At 37.8% G+C, this 25,148-nt stretch overlaps 1 protein-coding gene across 3 annotated transcripts in view; it reads right to left on the bottom strand.

Annotated features, from left to right (window-relative positions):
• Positions 1–25,148, bottom strand: part of WNT7B (Wnt family member 7B) — a 246,008-nt gene that overhangs the window by 35,406 nt on the left and 185,454 nt on the right. The window lies entirely within an intron of this gene.

A 25,148-nucleotide genomic window follows, 5' to 3' on the forward strand; every position in this document is an offset into this window, starting at 1 on the left:
TGTGACAAAAGGCGATATGATATAACGTTACATGATGCACATACAGCCGACTTGTCAGTATGGTTCTAGTTAATCTGCTTCCTCTAGTAGTTTTGCAATTAAATGAAAAATTCTTACTTAAAGGGACAGTCTACACCAGCATTTTAATTGTTTTAAAAGATAGATAATCCCTTTATTACCCATTCCCCAGTTTTACATAACCAACACTGTTATATTAATGAACGTTTTACCTCTGTGATTACCTTGTGCCTAAGCATCTTCTGACAGCCGCCTGATCATATGACTTTTTATTTATTATCTATTGACTTGCATTTTAACCAATTAGTGCGGTGTTGTGCTGACTCTTAAATAACTCCCCGGGCGTGAGCACAATGTTATCTATATGGCCCACATGAACTAGCAGTCTCCTGTTGTGAAAAGCTAATAAAAAAACATGTGATAAGAGGCTGTCTGTAGTAGCTTAGAGACAGGCAGAAATTTAGAGGTTTAAATGCTATTGAGTATTTTAACGTTGGTTGTGCAAAGCTAGGGAATGGGTAGTAGAGGCATTATCTATCGTTTTAAACTATAACAAATTTGGTGTAGACTGTCCCTTTAAAACTCGTGAAACTATAGTTTATGTAAATTCTCTTATACTGTTTGTACAGAATAAAGATATTTGAAATACTTCTCATTGTTCAAGAACCAGAACGAATCAGGGAGCTTGTTGTGAGAGGGAACTGTTCAATTATGTGTAGTAAAATAACTGCAAGATTGTCTCTGCTTTTACTGTAATTTTACTCAGAAAATTATAAGCTTTCCACAAGAAAATTGTACCCATATTTATTCAAGGCAAACCAATTAATCAGTCATAATCAAATCACTTAGCCACCATGTTTTAGTTTCACACGTTATTATGACAGGGGCTTTAGGCAATGGGATCCTATCTGAAGTCTAATTAATATTATTATTATCATTTCACCAACCAGTATATTAGTAAAGGGCAGCTGTCAACCCCAGTAATCAAAAACATATTTGAAACCACAAATAAAAAAACAGACTCCATATTAACCAGCAACATTTAGGGATAAGACACCAAGCGACTGAATCACTAGTTCTGTGATACAATAGATATCGACAATGGTAAACACCAGCCTACTGACTGATTGGTTGCATAGAGTCCTCTGTAGACAAATATTTAAATACAAATCACACTAAAGATATTTGTTTTGTGTACAGTATTTTATGTAATGATTACTCTGAAGATAATAGATTCTAACAACAAACAAATTAGCAAACAAAAAAGCAAGACCAACAAACATGCAGGCACAGGTTGTTTCGGGAAGGGGGGAGTGCACTTGTGCTCAATCAAGCTATTCTATACCCAAATTATGGCAATAGCTTAAAACTGTATAAACCGCACCCCCATATAATCATATGACCTACAATCTACAGTTAACCATAATATTACAACAGAATGTAGGTCATGCAATGCAATACAAAAGGTCTCATGTAATGTAAATGAGTTCTTAATGCCTTTTTTAATAATAAAAAATGATATGAAGTGTACAACTGCACAACTTGTATGGAGGTGGAACATCCTTTAAACAGAGAGCATATTTTTAAATACTGCATTCTAAAAGGAACAGGAAATCCTTACAGGAACATAGAAACATAGATCTTGTTAGCAGACCAGTGGGTAGGCCCATTGAGTCTGCCCAGAGTGTAATGTTATTTCATTCTTAGGATTGTTGGGATGCATATCCTGAGCATTTATTAATTCCCTTACATTATTACCCCTAACCATTCCTGAATGTGCAAGGTGGCCCCCCAACAGACAGGGCCACAGCAGGAGGGGCAGGTTGTGTTTGGGTAGAGCTGAGCTGGAAAATATGGAAACTCAAGAAGCTGAGAGCTGGAAGAGGACCAGGATCTGGTACTGATGGGAGGTCTGCAGTATTCATCCTTAACACCTCTATTAGAAGTCCATAGAAGAAACAGTGCTCATATGAGGCGTATTCTAATAGCTGCCAAAGTAGAATTAAAACATTTCCTTGGTCCTGGTTACATTTGTTGAATGCACTGTATCTGTTCCTCAACCTCCCAAATTTGCTATAGAATTGTTAGTCAGTGTATCTGGTTACACAAACGTTAGGAACAACAGACCTAAGAAATATGAAAGGAACAGCAGGTAAGTCCCAAAGCATATATTTTAGTTCTGCTTTTTCCTGGGGAAACAAAACGATGGCTCACATTAATAGTCTTTCATTTCCCAAAGGCACCAACAAATTAAACATTTTTTTTTTATTATTTCAACATTGAACCCTTCTTTCAAATAATATCTGTGCCTAGTTCATTATGCTGGTAGCAAGCAAGGATGTGACAGAAACAGTTATACGTGGTGGTTTAGCTTTCAAGTCATTTTTTAAGGCCTATGCCAAGGTCTGACAGATGGAGCCTCATGCCAGATATTATGGGTAAACGCTATGGTTGCTGCATGCATTTTTTGTAGCTTATTATACATTATTTTCCATGATTTCTCTTTACCACTCCTCATCAGACGTTAAACATAAAAAGATGACTTTGGTATTAAAGCAATCTAAAGCATCCTTTGGCAGTATTGACGCATTCTCTCCTAACCCCATTCAATGTTCAAAGCCTGTGTGGGTACGCTCGGAATGACTTTAGGCTTGAGCTGTATCATAACATTCTGATGTATTCAAAAGTAATGACACATGTTAACCCCTTGACATGTCTCTCTGCTAACCAAGGGGTTAAACGTTAGTAGTTTATCAGAATAATTATTTAATTTCAATTATATCTTTAACATTCATTTGGAGATAAAAACCTGCACTGGCTTGTGTCATGTTGTTTAAGCTGTTGAATTTTGCACTATACGTGTAGACTTATCACAATACAAGCACACAATATTTCATAATACCTGCCACATTTAAAGGGCATGAAACCCTTTTAGGTTGTAATATAAAATTGCAGCATCCTTAGCCTAACTGCTACACAGCTGTCCATAACCACCCTAAAAAAGTGATAAGATAAAATACTACAAAACAGTGCAAAAGGACAACAACAAGCCTTGCTTACTCTAAAAACAAATCCAGATTGGTTCCAACATAAAAGTCAAATGGTGAATATATTTCTTTGTATTGTTGACCTATTTTAATAATGATTTGGTATAATTATTGTATTTTAATAAACATATTGTATTTTTGTTTTTTTACATGTGTTTTTTCCATTTGGTGCCTGAGCAGGGGTATTTGAACAATGCAGCACCCAGTAGTATCTCTCCATTAAAGGGACAGTCAACACCAGAATTTGTATTGTTTTAAAAGATAGATAATCCCTTTATTACCCATTCCCCAGTTTTTCATAACTAACACAGTTATATAAATATACTTTTTACCTCTGTGATTACCTTGTATCTAAGCATCTTCTGACAGCCCCTGATCACATGACTTTTAATTTATTATCTATTGACTTGCATTTTAGCCAATTAGTGCAGTGTCTGCCACAATCCATGGGCGTGATCACAATGTTATCTATATGGTTTACATGAACTAGCTCTCGCCTGTTGTGAAAAGCAAATAAAAATGCATGTGATAAGAGGTGGCCTTCAAGGGCTTAGAATTTATCATATGATGAGCCTTCCTAGATTTAGCTTTTAACTAAGAATTCCAAGAAAACAAAGCAAAGTTGGTGATTAAAGTAAAGTTGGAAAGTTGTTTAAAATGACATGTCCTATCTAAAGCATGAAAGTTTTTGTTTGGACTTGACTGTCCCTTTAAGTTTCTGGGTACAAGTATATGCCATTTATATTTTTTTATGCAATTTGTATTGTGCGTTTTTGGGACCTAGGATTCCATTTATGTAGTTGGGTATTCAGCTTTGGAGAACTTGAGGTGCAGGCAAACTTGCTTTTGTTGCAACCTCAAATTAGACAAGTAATGGTCTCAAATTATCCTGGACTGATTAATCTGGGATGATTGACAAGTCCTGCTCTCATGTGATTGGTTGTGAAAGACCAGAGGGAGGGTCTCCACATGTAAATACTTGTGCCATGATAAATATAGGCAGCCAGTGATTGCTACCTTGCTATCCTTGCATGCGGGCAGACCTATGGGCGCTATATCCTTTATCAATATGAAAGAGAGGATGCATTAACTTTAATGAATCAATTCTGTTAATAGAATAAAATGGTATCCATGAAACAGCATTGGAAAGATGGTCTCTTTTACTTAAAGGGACATAAAACAAAAAAAATATTTATTTTGTGAAGTAGACAGTGCATACAATTTTAAAATAGTTTTTAATTTACTTCTGTTATCAAATTTGCTTCTTTCTCATGGTATTCTTTGTTGAAGAGATACCTAGGTAGGTAATGAGCACATGCCTTGTACAGGAAATGGCAGGAAAAAGTGCTTTCATCTACAGCTATTGCAAATCTTTAACATTCTTGCAAAACTGCTGCCACATGCTCGCTACTGAGCTTACCTTCCTTATTTTCCACAAAGGACACCATGAGAACAATGAGAATTTGATTATAGAAATAAAACAGAAAGTTGTTTAAAATAACATTCTATATCTTAGTCATTAAAGAAAGATGTGGGGTTTTACATCCCTTTAACCTATTATATGATGGAGTCTTGTCATTTCTGTTGATGACTGATGGAGGGTTCAACCAGTGTTCCCTCTAAGGTCAGTTTTGTGAGTAGCCCAGCAGTGAAACAGTTAATTAGAGCAATTAGCAAACACTACACAATGCAGACTGCTAAGTGTGGTTCCCTTATTAACTGTTTCACTGCTGGGCCCTTTACAAAACTGACCTTAGAGGGAACACTCATTGTGACCATTTCTTGCCATCAATTAAGTTTCAGATGTAATTGTAATATGATTTATACAAGGGGGGAAAAGACTATATTACAGTCCTGATTCCTAAATAAATACAATCAGTTTTCTCTTTAAAGACTCAATTTGATCAATCTGGGATTTTTTTCAACCATGTTTAATATATTACTATATTTAGTAACTGTCATATGATTAGACATAAAAGCTCAAAATACTTTGAGAAAAGAAAATTAAATCATAGTATAATTTCTATATCTTGGCTCAGTTGCCTAAGAAACGCTCACCATTACCCTCTTTCAGGTGGTATACATCTATTTTATTCCTTAATTCACCACACAGTTATCAATAGCACTGCTAATAGGCAATCTTCCAAACAGTTTCCCTTTTGTCTTATATCTTGCAAAACTTATTTGTATGTCTTAATAAATTATTCTATTATTAAAAATGACAGTCTAATCAAAATTAAACTTTCATTATTCAGATAGGGTATGCAATTTCAAACAACTTTCCAATTTACTTGTATCCTCAAAATAGCTTTGCTCTCTTGGTATTCTTTGTTGAAAGCAAAACCTAGGTAGGCTCATATGCTAATTTCTAAGCCATTGAAGGCCGCCTCTTATTTCAGTGCATTTTGCGTTTTTCATGTGTGCCATATAGATAACATTGTGTTCACTCCTGTGGAGTTAATTATGAGTCAGCACTGATTGGCAATGTTTTTGCAAACACTGCTGCCATAGAGTTGTTAAGACGTGCACACTCCCGAGGCTACTTCAGTATGCTATCAAGAAAAGGAGCTACGTTTTAATGAAGAAAACAAAGAAAACAAACACTTATGATATTAAGAACGTTTTGAGTTTTTTTCCAATCATGTGTTTAGTTTATATGCAACTCTATGATTTATTTCTATTGTACTTGTTTCCTGTTTGGCATTTCCTATTCCTGTTGGCTCTCTGCTAAGATCATGGCTTCTGTACACTAATGCCTTGTACTGTCATTATTTACACCACATGAAACATGGTGTCAGAAGTATCTGAATCTGCGCTGTTTCTATACATCTGATGCTAAGAACTTGCCAGTCTTGCAGTGAGAGACTTTAGAGCTGATTGTGCCTTCTGTAGCAATTGCAGTCCTGTCCTGAAAGCTGAGTACTGGAAGCAAGAAAACCAGCACCATGGCAGCTGCTAACAGCATTCTACTGCCTAAGGCAATGAGGGTGAGTGGGGATTGCAGCAGTAACTGGGACAACTTCAGAGCTGAGTTTGAGGATTACTCCCTTGCCACAGGGTTAAATGAGAAGCCTGCAGCAGTGCAAGCAGCCACACTGAGGAGGGTGATGGGCAGCGAATGCCACCATGTTTACAAGCATAATTTAAACCTCACAGAGGAGCAAAAGAGGGACACGAAAGCCATTGTAGATGCCGTAGAAGCTTTATTCAGACCTTCTACAAATGTCATAAATGAAAGATATATATTTGGCAGCTGCAAGCAAGAAGAAGGTGAAGCAATAGACAATTTTGTCACACGGCTAAGAGAAAAAGCTGCAAGCTGTGAGTATGGCTCTCTGAGAGATGAACTTATTTGTGACAAAATAGTTCTAGGTATCAATAGTGAAAGCACACGCCGCCGCCTATTGAGGGAACATGATTTAAACCTACAAGCAGCAAATGAGATATGTCGCACTGCAGAACTTACTGACAAACATATGAGAGCTATGAAACAGACTGACAGTATCAACGCAGCCTCCAAGCAACAGCTAAGCTTGAAGAACCCACAGCACAAGCTTCAGCACAAAAATCACCTACGCAACTCACCTATGAGCAAGCCTGCATCCTGCAAGTACTGTGGCAGTGTGCATGTACGAGAGAAAGAACAGTGCCCTGCTTATGGGAAAATCTGTAGAGCATGTGGTAGATGGTAGATCTGTACAGCAATCATTTTACTGGAGTATGTCTGTCAAGTAGAATGGAAGCAAGAAAGCTGCACACAATTGAGCAAACATCAGATTCGGAGGATGCACATTTACATAGCACTGATGTGGTTTACTCAAAAGAATGCATTGGTGCTGTAAAATCTAAGGGCCAAAAATGGTTTGTAAATCTTAGACTAAATAATATATGCCAACCCTGTCAGCTGGACTCAGGTGCAACGTGTGATGTCATAAGTTTAAAGACAAGATGTAACTGGTACCTAGGGCACCTCTTCAGCCTAGTAGCACTAATGGAATCATTGGGACGTTTCCAAACAGAATGCAGCATACGTGAACATATTCACATGCTTGAATTTGAGATTGTTGAAGTGAATCAGAAACCACCATTGTCTGGTTCAACATGTGAGCGCCTGGGTCTGATGCAGTTCACCATTCCTGCTGAGCTACACAATGTCGATAATCAGCCTGCAAAATCCCTGACCAGACCACTGACAAAACAGCAAATCCTCAGTGTCTACTGAGAATATTTTGATATTCTGAGTTTCTGGCGACTTGGGACTATGATTTCAGTCATTTGTTCACGGGGATTGCTCTGATATTTTCAGAGAAGTTTGTTTCTCTATACTGTTTCCCGATTTCAACCTTGTAGTATTTGTTCCAGGAGAGGTACATTTTGAACTTGATCCTACCATTCCACCAGTACAATGTGCCCCAAACAATGTGCCAGTAGCCATTAAGCCGCAGGTCAAAGCGCAACTGGATAAGTATGAAGCTGAAGGACATATTACTTCAGTATCAGAGCCTACGGATTGGTAGTTATTAGGAAGCCTGAGAAGATCAGAATTTGCATTAATCCCTAATTTCTGAACATGGCCCTGAAACGGTCACACTACTTAATGCCAACACTTGACAACATTTTGCACAAACTACCGAAAGCACAGGTTTTTACGCTTGTTGATGCGAGAGATGCCTTTTTTACAGTGCAAACTGGATGAAAAGAGTAGCTACATGACCACCTTCTGGACTCCTTGGGGCAGAAAGAGATGGCTCAAACTGCCATTTGTAGTTTCTTTAGCACCGGAGGTGTATCAGCGAAAGCAGTATGAACTATTAAGTGGGCTCCACAGAATTGAGCCAATAGCTGATGATATTCTTATAGTTGACTGTGGTAATACAGATGAAGAAGCTGAGCCTGACCATGATGAGAAGCTAACAGCGCTACTGTAGGTGACGCTGAGAGAAATTGCAGTTCAAGGTGCAAGAAGTTTGTTTTCATGGACATATCCTGTCCTCACAAGACTTAAAAGCTGACCCAGATAAGATTAGAGCCGTTGTGGACATGCCACAGCCTGGTGATGCCAAAGCGGTACAGCATTTTATTGGCTGTGTCCCATACCTAGCGAAATTCATGCCGCACTTGTCTGAGGTGTATCAGCGATTGAGAAGACTTCTGGACAAAGATGCAGTTTGGCACTGGCTTCCTAAGCATGACCAGGCAGTGGAGGAGATAAAATGCTTGGTCACCGCTGCCCCGGTGTTGAAATATTATGATGTTACAAAGCCTGTTACAATACAAAGTGACTCAAGCAAAAATGGCTTAGGATGTTGTTTATTGCAAGAAGGTCAACCAGTTGCATATGCGTCCAGAGCTCTTTCGTCAGTCGAGCAGAATTATGCTCAAATTGAAAAGGAATGTTTAAGCATTGTGTTTGCTTGCCAGCGTTTTCATCATTATCTTTATGGCCGGGGTACAATCAGAGCTGAAACTGATCACAAACCACTAATAGCCATATTCAAAAAGCACCTTTTATGTGCTCCCAAGCGTTTACAGAGCATGATGCTTACATTGCAGCATTACAACCTCAATGTTGTCTACAAGCCAGGATGTAAAATGTATATCAGTGATACCCTGAGCAGAGCTACAACAGATCATGTGGCACCTGGAGGTGAGCATGAGTATCATACAGTTTGTTTGCTGCAACAGGAACACAATTTCTTTGCTGAAGTCAATCAAGCGGACTATCTAAATGTCACGGATCAGCAGCTACATCAGCTCATACAGCACACAGACAGAGATGCAACTTTACAAGCACTGACGTCTATTGGGTGGCCGGATGAAAAGGATGCAGCACCTGCAAATGTGAAGGAATATTGGTCCTTCAGAAATGAGATCACTCAGCATACAAAATGGTATTTTATACAAAGGTCCAAGAGTCATAGTACCAAAGTCACTAAGAGCAGACATGTTATTACGCATACACTCAACCCACATTGGGGGTGAAGCATGCTACAGACAAGCTCGTGATACTCTTTACTGGCTCAACATGCAAGGTGAAATCAAAGACTTTGTCAGCAATTGTCCCACTTGCAACAAAAAGAAACCATGATGTCACATGAGATACCTACACGTCCTTGGCAGATCGTCAGTATAGACGTATTCAACTACGCAGGAAAAGAGTATCTGATATTAGTCGATCATTACTCAGACTGTCATGACCCGATTATTGCTGTGTCGCCGCGGCTCCCGGATCTCTCTCTGCATCCACCGCGTTACATTGCCTAGTAACGTGATGCGGCCTTCCTGTGTTACGTCCCCCACACATCACTGGCCTTTAAATCTCCGGCAGGTCTTCTCTCTCCGGGTGCCCATTTGTCGGATAGCATTGCCTGCTTCCTGCTTCTATTGGGTCCGTGAGTGTTTGCTCTTCTAACCTGCTTTAAAGGATAATTTGACCATTGTCTGTCTGACTACTCTGCTGCCAAATCCCTTAACCTGCTTTAAAGGACATTTGACCATTGCTTTGCCTGACCACTCTATTGTCTCATCCTTAAACCTGCTTAAAGGGACATTGACCATTGCTTTGCCTGACCTCTCTATTGCCTCATCCTTAAACCTGCATAAAAGGGACATTGACCCTTGCTTTTCCTGACCTCTCTATTGCCACATCCTTAAACCTGCTTAAAGGGACATTGTCCATTGCTTTGCCTCAGCCTGCTTTAAAGTGATACTGACCTCTGCTTTGCCTGACCACTCTAAGAGATCATCCTCTGCCTGCTTTAAAGTGATACTGACCTCTGCTTTGCCTGACCACTCTAACGGATCATCCTCCACCTGCTTTAAAGTGATACTGACCTCTGTTTTGCCTGACCAATCTAACAGATCATCCTCTGCCTGCTTTAAAGTGATACTGACCACTCTAACGGATCATCCTCTGCCTGCTTTAAAGTGATACTGACCTCTGCTTTGCCTGACCACTCTAAACAGAGCATCCTCAACCTGCTTTTCTGTACCTTGTACTCCCTCATCCCATCCAGAACCTGTTCTGTGACCCTGCATCATCTGTGAGTACACAGTTTTCTTTTCCTGTATACTAACTGTTTTTTCTTATCTGAGTGGGTCATGTCCTGGTTTCCTCTCAGTGTGCTAGTGTGTGTTTAAATAATCACTCTAGCAGTTGGGTCTAATCCTAGACTGATTCAATACGGCTGACACAGACTTCTGGGAAATGTAACTTCTTCCTGACTTATCCACTGAAACTACAGTTAAGAGGTGCAAGGCTCAGATTGAAACAATAAATTGAAAGCAGCTCTACATATGTGGTCTACTGTATCGCCTGCATTTGTGGCCTACAATATATAGGCCGCACCTGCAGGATGATAAGACAAAGATGGTCAGAACATCTCAGATGCATTAGGAAAGGACTAGATAAATATAGCACTTCTAGACACCATACAACTACACATGGTACTATGAAATGTCTTATGAAGATTACTCCATTGGAGATAGTAACTGCCAGCAATTCACAAAATAGGATGACAAAACTCCGTCAAAGAGAGACCTTCTGGATTTATAAATTTTCGACTCTATATCCAGAAGGTCTAAATGAAGTTATAGACACAGCAGCATTTTAATACATATATCAACACTGTTAGTGACATTCAAGTATTATCTTATATAATAAATACCATGTTTATATACATACACATTAGAGGAATTTGTCCTTAAATTTCAATTTGTTCATATAGGTAGAACACTTATTTTATTAATATTTCATTCATCACATGTAATTTTAATTAGTTTATATAGGTAGAACAATGTTTTTTTTTTTTTTTTTTTTTTTTTATTTATTTTTTTTTGTTTTTTTTTTATTAATATTTTATTAATCACATTATTATATCACAGATATACACGTTATAGGTTTATTTAAACAGAGGTGGAATATCCTTCTACCATCACACATATAATTAGTATATATATTATATGATCTCTTTATTAATAATTCACAGTTAGGCAACAACTTATAATACACAAGCACATTATAATAGGGTAATTATTATACATGGGGTCACTATAATAGTTTGTCATATATCAATAAACTGTATACACACATATATTCATTCTTTATTAATAATTCACAGTTAGTTAACAACTTATAATACACAAGCACATTATAATAGGGTAATTATTATACATGGGGTCACTATAATAGTTTGTCATATATCAATAAACTGTATACACACATATATTCATAAATACACATTATAGCTTATAGACATCAACATCAAATGTTGGTGCCCACTGTGAGTAGTTATGAACTAGAACAGCTAATATTCTATTACTTGGTTAGCTCCATCTTAAAAGTAATTTATATATTAATTTCATAAAAGTTAATAGTTCACATCACACTTTTAATGCAGCCTTATAGAAATCTAACGGACACTCCATTGGTAGTAAAGTTTAGTTAACGTCATAATATCAGCTCGTGAGCACATTTAATCTATATATATAAGTGTTATTAACATCCATAAAAGTAAAGTTTAGCTAATGTCATAAGATCAGCCCGTGAGCACATTAAATCTATATATACAAGTGTTATTAACATCCATAAAAGATCATTGGTTCATACGGACACACCTCTATATGGGGGGTGAAGAAAAACATTTTTTTTAGTTCAGCATCAACATTGAGATTACGGCACAATTGTCCTTTATTCAGTTCATGATTTGCAATCAAAAATTAATTTGACTTAATAGATAAGGGTATTTTTCTATATATAGTAAGGAACTTAAGGATCAAAACTAGTAACAATATAGCCGGATATTCAGTCTGTTCGGTGACAGCTATATAAGCTAAAGGCTATACAGGTAAAGATCAGCACTAATTTCAAACATAGAGAACGACAGACTTACACTGATTGGCCCATTCTAGAAAATCACTGATTGGATGACTGGCACACACCTCTATATTTCATTGGACATTTAGTGCACAACACTGTAATTATACAATAACATTGGTCTAGATCGCAACTGCTCATGACCACTTCCGGCAGAGAGCGCAGCGAATTTTAAGAGTAAACATAAGAAAATCCCGTCAATTGCATAAGACAACACAAGGAAACAAAAGTCGAGCGAAAAACTACATACATCGATTAGCTATATCTCACACATACTGCAACACAAGATGGTTCTAGCACTGCAAACAAAAAACAAGAAGATAAAGCTAAGTACCATATACTTATTTTTATTTGGAAAGTATATAAACTACAAATAAATACAGTCACTCTATATTGTGATAAATATAGGTTTTTGGTTGATAGATTTATCTATACAAATGTAAGTGTTCCTTAGTTTTATAGGATGATCTGTTACATTGCACTAAGAATTTAACCAATGTTGAATAACATACGAAGTTATCTTTATCAGATCTCTGTAGTAAATATATAAAACATGTTGTATATGCCATTTAAGGAATGTTAGGTGGAGTCAGCAGAGTTGCTATGGTAATAGTAGCAAGAGCTAATTAAAAGGGTGTGTAATGGGTGTAACCGACATCCCAATTAGTTCTTTTGGGTTTAAATAGGAGACTTCAGTCATATTTCAGTAGAACTTGCCTGAGGAAACAGAGTGGTGAGCTCTGAGAAACGCGTAGCATGTTTTACTGATTGTTTTTATGTTCATTTATTTATTTTTATAAAACTCATTTTTGATATACTTCTGGAGTCTCCTATCTTTTATTTGCTACATTGATCCACTGCTTGCCAAAGCGTTATGTGCGCTGGGCCACCATAATATACCCAGCTTGCCTCATTAGCACTATAGTGTGCTCCATAATATGTGAGTATCTCTCTAAAGGGATCATTTGGGGCTTACAACTGTATCAACTGATTTGCACTAGGAGTCGCCCTCTGTATATTTTTCCAAGGCTCAGATTGCACGTTATGGACAACCAGATAAAGTGATCTCTGATAATTGCCATCCACCTGAAACACTACCCTTTAACTGACTCAGGGCCAGATTACAAGTGGAGTGCTAACAGTTACGCGCAAGTGATAAGGGGTTTATCACAGGTGTTTGCGAGTGTCGGGTTTTTCGCTCATACTACAAGTTGAAAGTAAATGCAATTGAAGTTAATGCACGTCGGGTTAGCGCATACTCAGAGCTCTAGTTAACTGTTTCGCAAAACAAAAAAGTGTCACAAAACACATAAAAAATACATTAAAAAGTACAGTAACACTCATAATAACACTGTCTGATAATAATTATTACAAAAAATAAATTGCACATAAAGTTATAAGGGCTTAAAGATTAGGGATGGGCGAATGTTTCTAAAAATTCAAAATTTAAAACGAATTTTGATACATTCGTTCGTTCGAATCGAATTTCGAATGTTTATATAACATTCTAACATTCTATTTTTCGAATTTTCGTTTTTGAATTTTTCAATAAAATTCGAAAATATTCGTTTGAATAATAGAATGTTTAGCTATGTATTCATTCAATTTCGAAATGTAATATTCGAATTCGAATGTGACATTCAAATTTGAATGTGACATTCAAATTTGAAATAGTATTTCTAGTCTAATACTGTGTTTTAAATGTGATATTCGATTCGAATGTGATATTCGATTCAAATGTGACATTCAAATTCGAAATAATATTTCTAGTCTAATACTGTACTGTGTTTTATAAATGTAATATTCGAATTTGAATGTGGACATTCGATTCAAATGTGATATTCGATTCGAATGTGACATTCAAAATAGTGTTTCTAGTCTACAATGTGACATTCGAAAACTGTAAATAACATTCGAAAATCGAATTTTTAAGAATATTCGTTCTTATCAACATTCTATTATGTAAATCGAATTTCTACAATAACATTCGCTCTAACATTCGAATTCGTATATAAACACATTCGCCCATCCCTATTAAAGATATGAGGACTCAGGTGTTAGAAAAAAAAGACAGACAAAGGGCTTTAACATTGATATACATACATATACAGGTCTAAAGATTGATATGTATGTACATATATATATATATATATATATATATATATATATATATATATATATATATATATATATATATATATATACATACAGTGTCCCACAAAAGTGAGTACACCCCTCACATTTTTGTAAATATTTTATTATATCTTTTCATGTAACAACACTGAAGAAATTACCCTTTGCTACAATGTAGTGAGTTTACAGCTTGTATAACAGTGTAAAATTGCTGTCCCCTCAAAATAACTCAAAACACAACGATTAATGTCTAAACCGTTGGCAACAAAAGTGAGTACACCCCTAAGTGGAAATGTCCAAATTGGGCCCAATTAGCCATTTTCCCTCCCCGGTGTCATGTGACTCATTAGTGTTACAAGGTCTCAGGTGTGAATAGGGAGCAGGTGTGTTGAATTTGGTGTTATCGCTCTCACACTCTCATACTGGTCACTAAAAGTTCAACATGGCACCTAATGGCAAAGAACTCTCTGAGGGTATGAAAAAAAGAATTTTTGCTCTACATAAAGATGGCCTAGGCTATAAGAAGATTGCCAAGATCCTGAAACTGAGCTGCAGCACGGCGGGCAAGACCATACAGCGGTTTCACAGGACAAGTTCCACTCAAAACAGGCCTCGCCATGGTCGACCAAAAAAGTTGAGTGCACGTGCTCAGCGTCATATCCAGAGGTTGTCTTTGAGAAATAGATGTATGAGTGCTGCCAGAATTGCTGCAGAGGTTGAAGGGTGGGGGGGTCAGCCTGTCAGTGCTCAGACCATATGCCGCACACTGCATCAAATTGATCTGCATAGCTGTTCTCCCATAAGGAAGCTTCTTCTAAAGATGATGCACAAGAAAGCCTGCAAACAGTTTGCTGAAGACAAGCAGACTAAGGACATGGATTACTGGAACCATGTTCTGTGGTCTGATGAGACCAAGATAAACTTATTTGGTTCAGATGGTGTCAAGTGTGTGTGGCGGCAACCAGGTGAGGAGTACAAAGACAAGTGTGTCTTACCTACAGTCAAGCATGGTGGCAGGAGTGTCATGGTCTGGGCCTGCATGAGTGCTGCCGGCACTCAGGAGCTACAGTTCATTGAGGTAACCATGAATGCCAACATGTACTGTGACATACTGAAGCAGAGGATGATCCCCTTCCTTCAGGGATTGGGACGCAGGGCAGTATTCCAACATGATAACGACCCCAAACACACCTCCAAAACGACCACTGACTTGCTAAAGAAGCTGAGGGTAAAGGTGATGGACTGGCCAAGCATGTCTCCAGACCTAAACCCTATTGAGCATCTGTGGGACATCCTCAAATGGAAGGTGGGGGAGCGCAAGGTCTCTAACATTCACCAGCTCCGTGATGCCGTCATGGAGGAGTGGAAGAGGACTCCAGTGGCAACCTGTGAAGCTTCGGTGAACTCTATGCCCAAGAGCATTAAGGCAGTGCTGGAAAATAATGGTGGCCACACAAAATATAGACACTTTGGGCCCAATTTGGACATTTCCACTTAGGGGTGTACTCGCTTTTGTTGCCAACGGTTTAGACATTAATGGCTGTAAGTTGAGTTATTTTGAGGGGTCAGCAAATTTACACTGTTATACAGGCTGTACACTCACTACTTTACGTTGTAGCAAAGTGTCATTTCTTCAGTGTTGTTACATGAAAAGATATAATTAAATATTTACAAAAATGTGAGGGGTGTACTCACTTTTGTGGGATACTGTATGTATATATACTTACTTATATGTACTTATGTATGTATATGTATATTTATGTATTTACAGACATATATACAAATATAAACACATAAATACATAAAAAGCATATTTATACAATATTCATTTTTAATAAATTGTTTTATTATACGTCACCTGTTACCATCACTACACGCTAATTAATAGGACCAATGTTCAGGCCCTTCAACCTGTGATGCCACACAAAAGGGCCATTATTTTTGTAATTAAATGGACAGTTTACTCCAAAAATTGTACTGTTTAAAAAGATAGGTAATCCCTTTATTACCCATTCCCCAGTTTTGCATAACCAACACGGTTATATTAATATACTTTTTACCTCTGTGATTACCTTGTATCTAAGCCTCTGCAGACTGCCCCCTTATCTCAGTTCTTTTGACAGACTTGCATTTTAGCCAATCAGTGCTAACTCCTAGTTAACCCCACGGGACTGAGCACAATGTTATCCATATGGCACACATGAACTGGCGCTATCTAGCTGTAAAAAAAATGTCAAAATACACTGAGATAAGAGGTGGCCTTCAAGGGCTTAGAAATTTGCATATAAGCCTACCGAGGTTTAGCTTTCAACAAAGAGTATCAAGAGAACAAAGAGATGATTAAAGTACACTGGAAATTTGTTTAAAATTTCATGCCCTATCTGAATCATGAAAGTTTCATTTTGATTAGACTGTCCCTTTAATTCCGCACCTTTGTGGAGGAGGTAAACAATGCAGGTTATTAATGGAAGCTTTTTAATATTGTGATCACTGGTCGAAATCCAGTGTCAGTAAGGGTGCTAAAAAGCACTGAATTATTTAATGACATACCCTATACTAGGCCAGATTACAAGTGGAGCGATAGAAGTACGTGTTCTGCACACGTTGGGTTGCGCTCGTAAAAAGTTATCTTAGAAACATGTTTTTTTTAAACTTGAACATAATTTATTTAAAGGGATATGAAACCTATTTTTGCCAGGATTTAGATAGAGCATATAATTTAAAACATTTAAATTAGCAGCAGTACACTACTGGGAGCTAGCTGAACATATTGGGTGAGCCAATGACAAGAGTCATATATGTGCTGCCACCAATCAGTAGCAAGCTCCCAGTAGTGCATTGCTGCTCCTGATCCTACCTAGGACTGTTTTTCCACAAAGTATATCAAGAAAAAGAAGCAAATCAGATAATAGAAGTAAATTGGAAAGTTGTTTAAAATTACATGATCGGTCTGAATCATAAAAGTTTAATTTTTACTTTACTGTCCCTTTAATTTTGTGCATGAAAATATGAAATAAAAGTTGTTTTTGATTAAATGAAATCAAATACAGTACTGCAGTATCAGTTGGATATTCACTACAATGCTCAGTGGGTAAGAGGTACGTTCTACTGATTAGCTGATAGACACTTCCTGCTAAAGCTTCTACTGATACTTATTGGCTGATAGACACTTCCTGCTAAAGCTTCTACTGATACTTACTGGCTGATAGACACTTCCTGCTAAAGCTTCTACTCATACTTATTGGCTGATAGACACTTCCTGCTAAAGCTTCTACTTATACTTATTGGCTGATAGACACTTCCTGCTAAAGCTTCTACTGATACTTATTGGCTGATAGACACTTCCTGCTAAAGCTGCTCAGCTGTTAATATATACAAGATTGCTTATGCTATCATTGATTGATAGGGACTTCCTGTATATGATAATTGAACATTAGTAGACATGCACAGATCACACTGATATATTAGTTTAAATTTACAGGGACAGGCAAAACAATTTTCCAATTGACTTCTATTATCTCATTTGTTTTGTTCTCTAGATATCTTTGCTGAAAATGATACATAATTAGGCTCAGGAGCTGCTGATTGGTGGCTGCACATATATGCCTCATTTTAGTGGCTCACTCAATACCTTACCTAGCTCCCAGTAATGCATTGCTGCTTCCTTAATACAAATGATACCAAGAGAACAACTCAGATTTTATAATAAAAGTGAATTGGAAAGCTGTTAAAAATTGTATGCTCTGTCTCAATCATGGAAGAACATTTTTGGGTTTTTATGTCCCTTTAACCCCTTCACTACTGGGAATTTCAGAGAAAAACTTGCCCAAAGTACCGGAGAATTTTTAGCATTTTTGCTATCACTCTGATTAAACAAAAATAGAGCTTTTGATTTACCTATGAAACCTATATACAGGTATATACAGGTATATATATTTAAAATAGACAACCCAACATATTGATCTAAACCCATTTTGGTATATTTGATGCCACTATTTGACCGCTAGATACGATCATCAAAAAATATTATTAACTTTTTCACAAACATTGGGTTTTTCACTGAAATTATTTACACACAACTACTGCATTCATATGACAAATGGTTATAAAAGCTTTTCTGTGAGCCTTTGTTCAGCAATAGCAGACATGCATGGCTTTGCCATTGCTTTTTGGCAATTAGAATGCCGCTAATTGCAGCTGCACACCTTACGTACAATTCTTGGCAGTGAAGGGGTTAATCAGTTAGTTTGAAAGGTTAATTTTTGATCCAGAGTAGAGATTACCCACCTGACACATCCAACTCCCTTATGCCTACCTGATCCCTTCCAAACAGCTCTCTTCCCTCCCTCACCCTTAGGTACTGGTAGTAGGCCTGCCAGTATGCAGTTTAGGGCTTTTTTTTTTTTTAGTATTGTCCTCACAGTATAGTGATCACTTCTCAACCCTCCAACCACTCTGATCCCCCCCAAAACAGCTCTTCAACCATCCCCCCTTCTACTACTAGTGGCCGTCTTAGGTACTGGCAGCTGTCTGCAAGTACCCAGTTTATTTTTTTTTAAAATGTTATTTACTTTTTTGTGGTGTAGTGGTGCCCCCTACCTTCCCCCTTCCTGCGATCATTTATTATGCCTTCTCGTCCCCCATTGTTTTTATAGTGTAGCTATGGATCCTTCCCTCTACCTTAAAAAATATTTCCTTAGCATAGGGCCACTCCCTCCCCCCACCCGCCTCCCCTCCCATACCTCGCCGGCAGCACATGAGGTTGATTGTTACAGACAGTGACACACACAGTGACACACACAGTGTCACTGTCTGTAACAATCAGGCATTTGCCTTTATATGGAACCGGAGCACTGATCATATATATACAGTATACGTCTTTTTGGGTTAAGTGGTTAAGCAAATTTTTTGTTATAGTTATTCAGGCAATACAAATGCCAAAATGTTTCAATGCTGCACTTTTCTATGGGGTGATAGAACATTTTGAGTACATTTTTTTGCAATAATATCCCCATCAGGGATAGACTGGGAAACCAGACTGGCCCTGAAAATGTTAAAAGACCGGCCCCAACCCCCCTCCTGGAACAGGCCCCCATACCCTTGTCAGGAGCAGAGCGGCCTTGAAGAAATGCACTACGCATGCGCGCAAGGCTCGCTCCCTGACCTAGGATGTGGCCCTATGGTGACAGTGGCCCACTGGCACACCAGGATAAGTCCCTGTATTCCGGCAGGCCAATCCGGCATTGATCCTCATCAATAATTCTTTTTGGTGCTATAATTAAAAAAGATCTGCTTGAATTGAACTGATGCAGATATTTAACATACATTCCTATCCTCCATGTGTGAGACAGTTATTATGGTTACGATTTTCCAGGCATTATAACTTATTTGTCTATTATTTGTTAGGTAATTTGTATTAGTATCGCTTTATGCACTTTAACGTGTTCAGGAGCTGTTAATCACTTTATAGGAGTGCACTGAACTTATATAATCTAGTGTCTGCTTACATTACATCATTATTCATCTATTTGTCTATTTAATGCCATAGATTGGTTTGATTTGTTATCACACCTGCCTTTTGTTCATATTTTTTTCTATTTTATGCTCTAGAAGTGATTCTAAATAAAAAATTGAAGATATAGTACTTACTCAATTCCATTCAATGCAGAGCTCACAACAGTTCCAGAAATGGTATTATCATAGACTGGGAGCGCAAAAGGATGTCCCTCTAGCAAATGTCTTCGTATCTAGGGACTATCATGGACACAAATGATTCCACCCAAGCAGCCCATGACAAACAACTCTTTATATAATGCAATTTCCATTTTTCATGTGTTTTGTTATACAAACTAGCAAGCAATAATTGTTTACTTTAGATTGAGTATGGGCTATGGGCACAAGACTTAACTCACCACTTAAATAATAATAAATACAAAAGTCACAATAATGTGGTTAACACAGAAAATAATACAAACTAAAACTAAAATGTGTAACAAAACCACACACAAATAGTAATAATGATACAGACCAATATGCAGGAATATATAAAGAGAAAAGAGTCTTTAATGGAGACAGTCCGTCAAATTCAAATAGTTCAAACGGTGATCCTCAAAAGGAAGAAAAAGAAATACCACACAGCATAATACAATGTAATCTTTACTCCCCAGGTGGAAGGCAGAGCCAGAACACTCACATTAGTTAGATCTTCAGCAGCTCAGGATAATTAGCTCTATAGCGCGGACCCCAGGCAGACTGGATACAGACAGTGACAAACGCTCACCGCAAATGTACAATTTATTTAAAACAAAAGCCAGAGCAGGTACAATATACACGGATACTAGGCACGTGATAGTCCGTTACAGACCGCATGAAGCTCCACACCGTAGCTGTAGTCTTTCTGTACCACACAAATGCCCCTCCTTGTGCTTAAAATGACTCCAACAATCATTTCACCAACTGCTGTTAGCTTTTTTACTTGTAATAAATGCACGTGAGCACAAAACAAACCCACCACTTGTAATAAATGCACGTGAGCACCAGACTTAACCCACCACTTGTAATAAATGCACGTGAGCACCAGACTTAACCCACCACTTGTAATAAATGCACGTGTGCACCAGACTTAACCCACCACTTGTAATAAATGCACGTGAGCACAAGACAAACCCACCACTTGTAATAAATGCACGTGAGCACCAGACTTAACCCACCACTTGTAATAAATGCATGTGAGCACCAGACTTAACCCACCACTTGTAATAAATGCACGTGGACAAACCCACCACTTGTAATAAATGCATGTGAGCACCAGACTTAACCCACCACTTGTAATAAATGCACGTGAGCACCAGATTTAACCCACCACTTGTAATAAATGCACGTGAGCACCAGACTTACTCACCACTTGTACTAAATGCACGTGAGCACAAGACTAACTCACCACTTGTAATAAATGCACGAGTACCCGACTTAACCCACCACTTGTAATAAATGCACGTGAGCACAAGACTTAACTCACTATTTGTAATAAATGCACGTGAGCACAAGACTAACTCACCACTTGTAATAAATGCACGTGATCACCAGACTTAACCCACCACTTGTAATAAATGCACGTGAGCACCAGACTTAATCCACCACTTGTAATAAATGAACGTGAGCACAAGACTAACCCACCACTTGTAATAAATGCACGTGAGCACCAGACAACCCACCACTTGTAATAAATGCACGTGAGCACCAGACTTACTCACCACTTATAATAAATGCACATGATCACAAGACTAACTCACCACTTGTAATAAATCCACCTGAGCACAAGACTTAACCCACCACTTGTAATAAATGCATGTGAGCACAAGACTTAACTCACCACTTGTAATAAATGCACGTGAGCACAAGACTAACTCACCACTTGTAATAAATGCATGTGCACAAGACTAAATTTGATATATAGGCGTTTATGGGGAATTCAATGTTGACGCTTAAAGTGAATGTAAATTTTTATTAAAAACAGGGGCACTTTAATTCATCAAAATTTACATTTCACTCCTGTTGTGAAAAAAAACTTACCTTTTAATCTTCACAGCAGCTCCAGCTTCCTCCACACGTTGCAAAGCCTCTTCCTGGGTCTAAAATGAGGCATCCGGCTTCCTCCAATCACGGCTTGAATCAGACACTGATTCCCCCGGGGGGGGGAAGCTGTGATTGGAGGATGACCTATCAATCATTTCTGACATCAGAAATGGCTTGCGATGACCGGAGGAAGCTGGAGCTGCTGTCAAGTTTAAAAGGTAAGTTTTTTTTTCACAACAGGAGTGAAATGTAAATTTTGATGAATTACAGTGCCCCTGTTTTTAATCGAATCTTTAAAAACCAGGCACTTTAGCATCAAAATTTACATTCACTTTAGTTAACACACAGAATATTTTGCAGCAGAAGTAGTCAGGATAAATATTATGTATATAGCATTATTGTTATCATTTACAGTTTCCAATTTTAAACTTTACATTTTCAATTACATTTTAAGTTTCTTGCTTTTATTAGTTATCTAAAGATGAAGAGAACTGATGACAGAAAGACTTCCTGAATTAACTGTAAAATAAGCTTGACAAATACCCTGCATTATAAAAAAAAATATACAGTACCAAAACTGAGTGGTTTAACCCCTTGGTTGCACTCTCTCTCTGGCACCCAAAGGGTTAACCACCAAGGAAATACAAAACAAAAGGCAGGCATCTCAATTCAAGAAATAGTAAGTCGCTGAATTCAAGAGAAAGAGACAGCGTTTCCACGGCTCAGTGCGCTGTGAGAAAGACATTGTGAGCCGTAGCAGGCAAACAAAAAACTGCTTGGGTAATGTCTAAGTGCTTCACTGACAATGACACAACACAGGCTCGCTAGGTTTTTGTCTGGCCTTGCCTTCTTCTTATTCTCTCTTAGAGCTCAAAGCAAAGACACCGATCCCTCTTCTTAAGTATTTTTGGCCAGATAAACAACAGGGCGAGATTTCTGACACACAAGGACTTGATCCACTCAATTATACAGAATATTTCTAGAAGATAACTAATATACAGAGTTGATATGGTGGGTTGTGTAGTCACAAGTTACTGTCTATGCACTGAATTGCTTTATTATGGCGCTCACATATTTTATATATATTTCACCAACGATTCATGGTAAGATATACCCTAGGCTTAAAGTGAAAGTCAGCCATAGCGTTTAGAAACGCTAGGGTTGACTGTTGAAATAAATAAAGGGCGCTTTCATTCATAAAGCATATGATACTTCATGTAGAAAGTGCCTTTATTCGTTTCAACCGTTTGCCGTTCTTAGCTGCTACGGCAGCCCACAGCCAAAAAATGTTTTTGCTAAAAGGTGACGTTTTCACCTCTTAGCCAATAGCCGTGCGGTAAATCCGGTTTGGTGCCCATGGGAGCCGGATTTACCGCACGGCTATTGGCTAAGAGGTGAAAACGTCACCTCTTAAAAAAATATTTTTTTGCCATGGGCTGCTGTAGCAGCTAAGAACGGCGATCATGAATGAAAGTGCCCTTTATTTGTTTCAATAGTCAACCCTAGCATTTCAAAAACGCTATGGTTGACTTCAGGGCCGGATTGGCCTACCAGGATACCAGGAGATTTCCCGGTGGGCTGCAGCAGCTGGGGCTGGAAAGCTACAATTTAAAGGGCTGACTAATGGATGCAACTGGGTTGTAGGGTGCCTATATAACTTAAATCTGACATTTTTATTTAATACAAAGTAATATAATATTCTGAAAACAATACTGGGGAAGGAGTGTCCCAGTAACCCCCTTTGAAAAAAATGGTGCATGTGCATTCTACCGACTCAACGGAAAATAGGGCTGGTCTTTATATTTTTCCAGGGCTGCTTTTTATTCCCAGTCCAGCCCTGGTTGACTTTCACTTTAAATACACTATTTACTCACATTAAACTACAATACACTACCTTCTTTTTAAAAATAGGTAGTAACATTTTACATCTAACGTTAAAGGGATACTGAACCCAATTTATTTCTTTCTTGATTCAGACAGAGCATGCCATTTTAAGTAACTTTCTAATTTACACCTATTATCATTTTTTCTTTGTTTTCTTGGTATCTTTAGTTGAAAAAGCAAGAATGTAAGCTTACAAGATGGCCCGTCTTTGGTTCAGCACCTGGGTATCACTTGCTGATTGGTGGCCACATTTACCCAGGTGCTGAACCAAAGATGGGCCGGCTCCTATGACTACATTCCTGCTTTTTCAAATAAAGATACAAAGAGAACGAAAGAAATGATAATAGGAGTAAATTAGAAAGTTGCTTAAAATGACATGCTATATCTATATCATGAAAAAAAAAATGTGGGTTTAGCATCACTTTAGACTTCTGTAAACAGCAAATGACGATACCTGCACATGTGCACTCTCTGAGAGTTGTAATAATGAGTGACATCATCCTGCACTAGTATCAGATGTCTGTGCATGTGGCTTCTCAAAAGACTACTTTTTGCAAAAAAAGTGTAAAGAATTATTAAATCCTTTAAAGGAACCTCTCAACCCTGTAGAGAGCTTTAGGTCACTGGGCCCTAAATCTGAAATCCGCCACTGTGTATTCTGAATTAGAGTTTTTTTAATTCCCTTTAAAGGGACAGTCAAGTCCAAAAAAAACTTTCATGATTCAGATAGGGCATGAATCACCAATTTTGCTTTGTTCTCTTGGTATTCTTAGTTGAAAGCTAAACCTAGGTGGTCCATATGCTAATTTCTTAGACCTTGAAGGCCGCCTCTAATCTAAATGCATTTTGATACTTTTTCACCACTATAACGCATTAGTTCATGTGTTTCATATAAATAACATTGAGTTCATGCACGTGAATTTACCATGGAGACAGCTCTGATTGGCTAAACTGCAAGTCTGTCAAAAGAACTGAAATAAGGGGGCAGTCTGCTGAGGCTTAGATACAAGGTAATTACAGAGGTAAAATGTGTATAATTATAACTGTGTTGGTTATGCAAAACTGGGGAATTAGTATTAAGGGATTATCTATCTTTTTAAACAACAACAATTCAGGTGTTGGCTGTCCCTTTAAACTTAAAACATGTACTGTATATAAGGGCTGTTCCAGAGGTTTTGGAACTATATTTCCCATGATGCTGAGACACTGAGCATTAGCTGGCTAAGTATCATGGGAAATGTAGTTTTAAAACCTCTGGAGCAGCAAGTTTGAGCACCTGAATGTATATCATCATGCATACATTGTAGCAGTTAACAATGTAAAAAAGGTGTCTAAACTGAAACACATGTTTCATAATGTATTAATGATTTAGTGGCCGATAAAAACAACTTTAATGGCTCTGCTGCTGGATTGGAAAACACAATATTCTCTTTCACTTTTTTTTTTTTTTTAAAGTATGTTATCGTCACTATTTACTTTGTACACAACGTTTGCTATAGTTGGCATCTTAGCATCCAGCTAATATAAAACATAGAATTGATTTTTACCCTTTTTATACTGCCAAAGTCACTTTAAGGGATATTAGACCAAATTGTTTTCTAGAGCAGACAATTATA

Source organism: Bombina bombina, chromosome 6 (genome assembly GCF_027579735.1).
Source record: "Bombina bombina isolate aBomBom1 chromosome 6, aBomBom1.pri, whole genome shotgun sequence".
Classification (NCBI taxonomy): domain Eukaryota; kingdom Metazoa; phylum Chordata; class Amphibia; order Anura; family Bombinatoridae; genus Bombina; species Bombina bombina.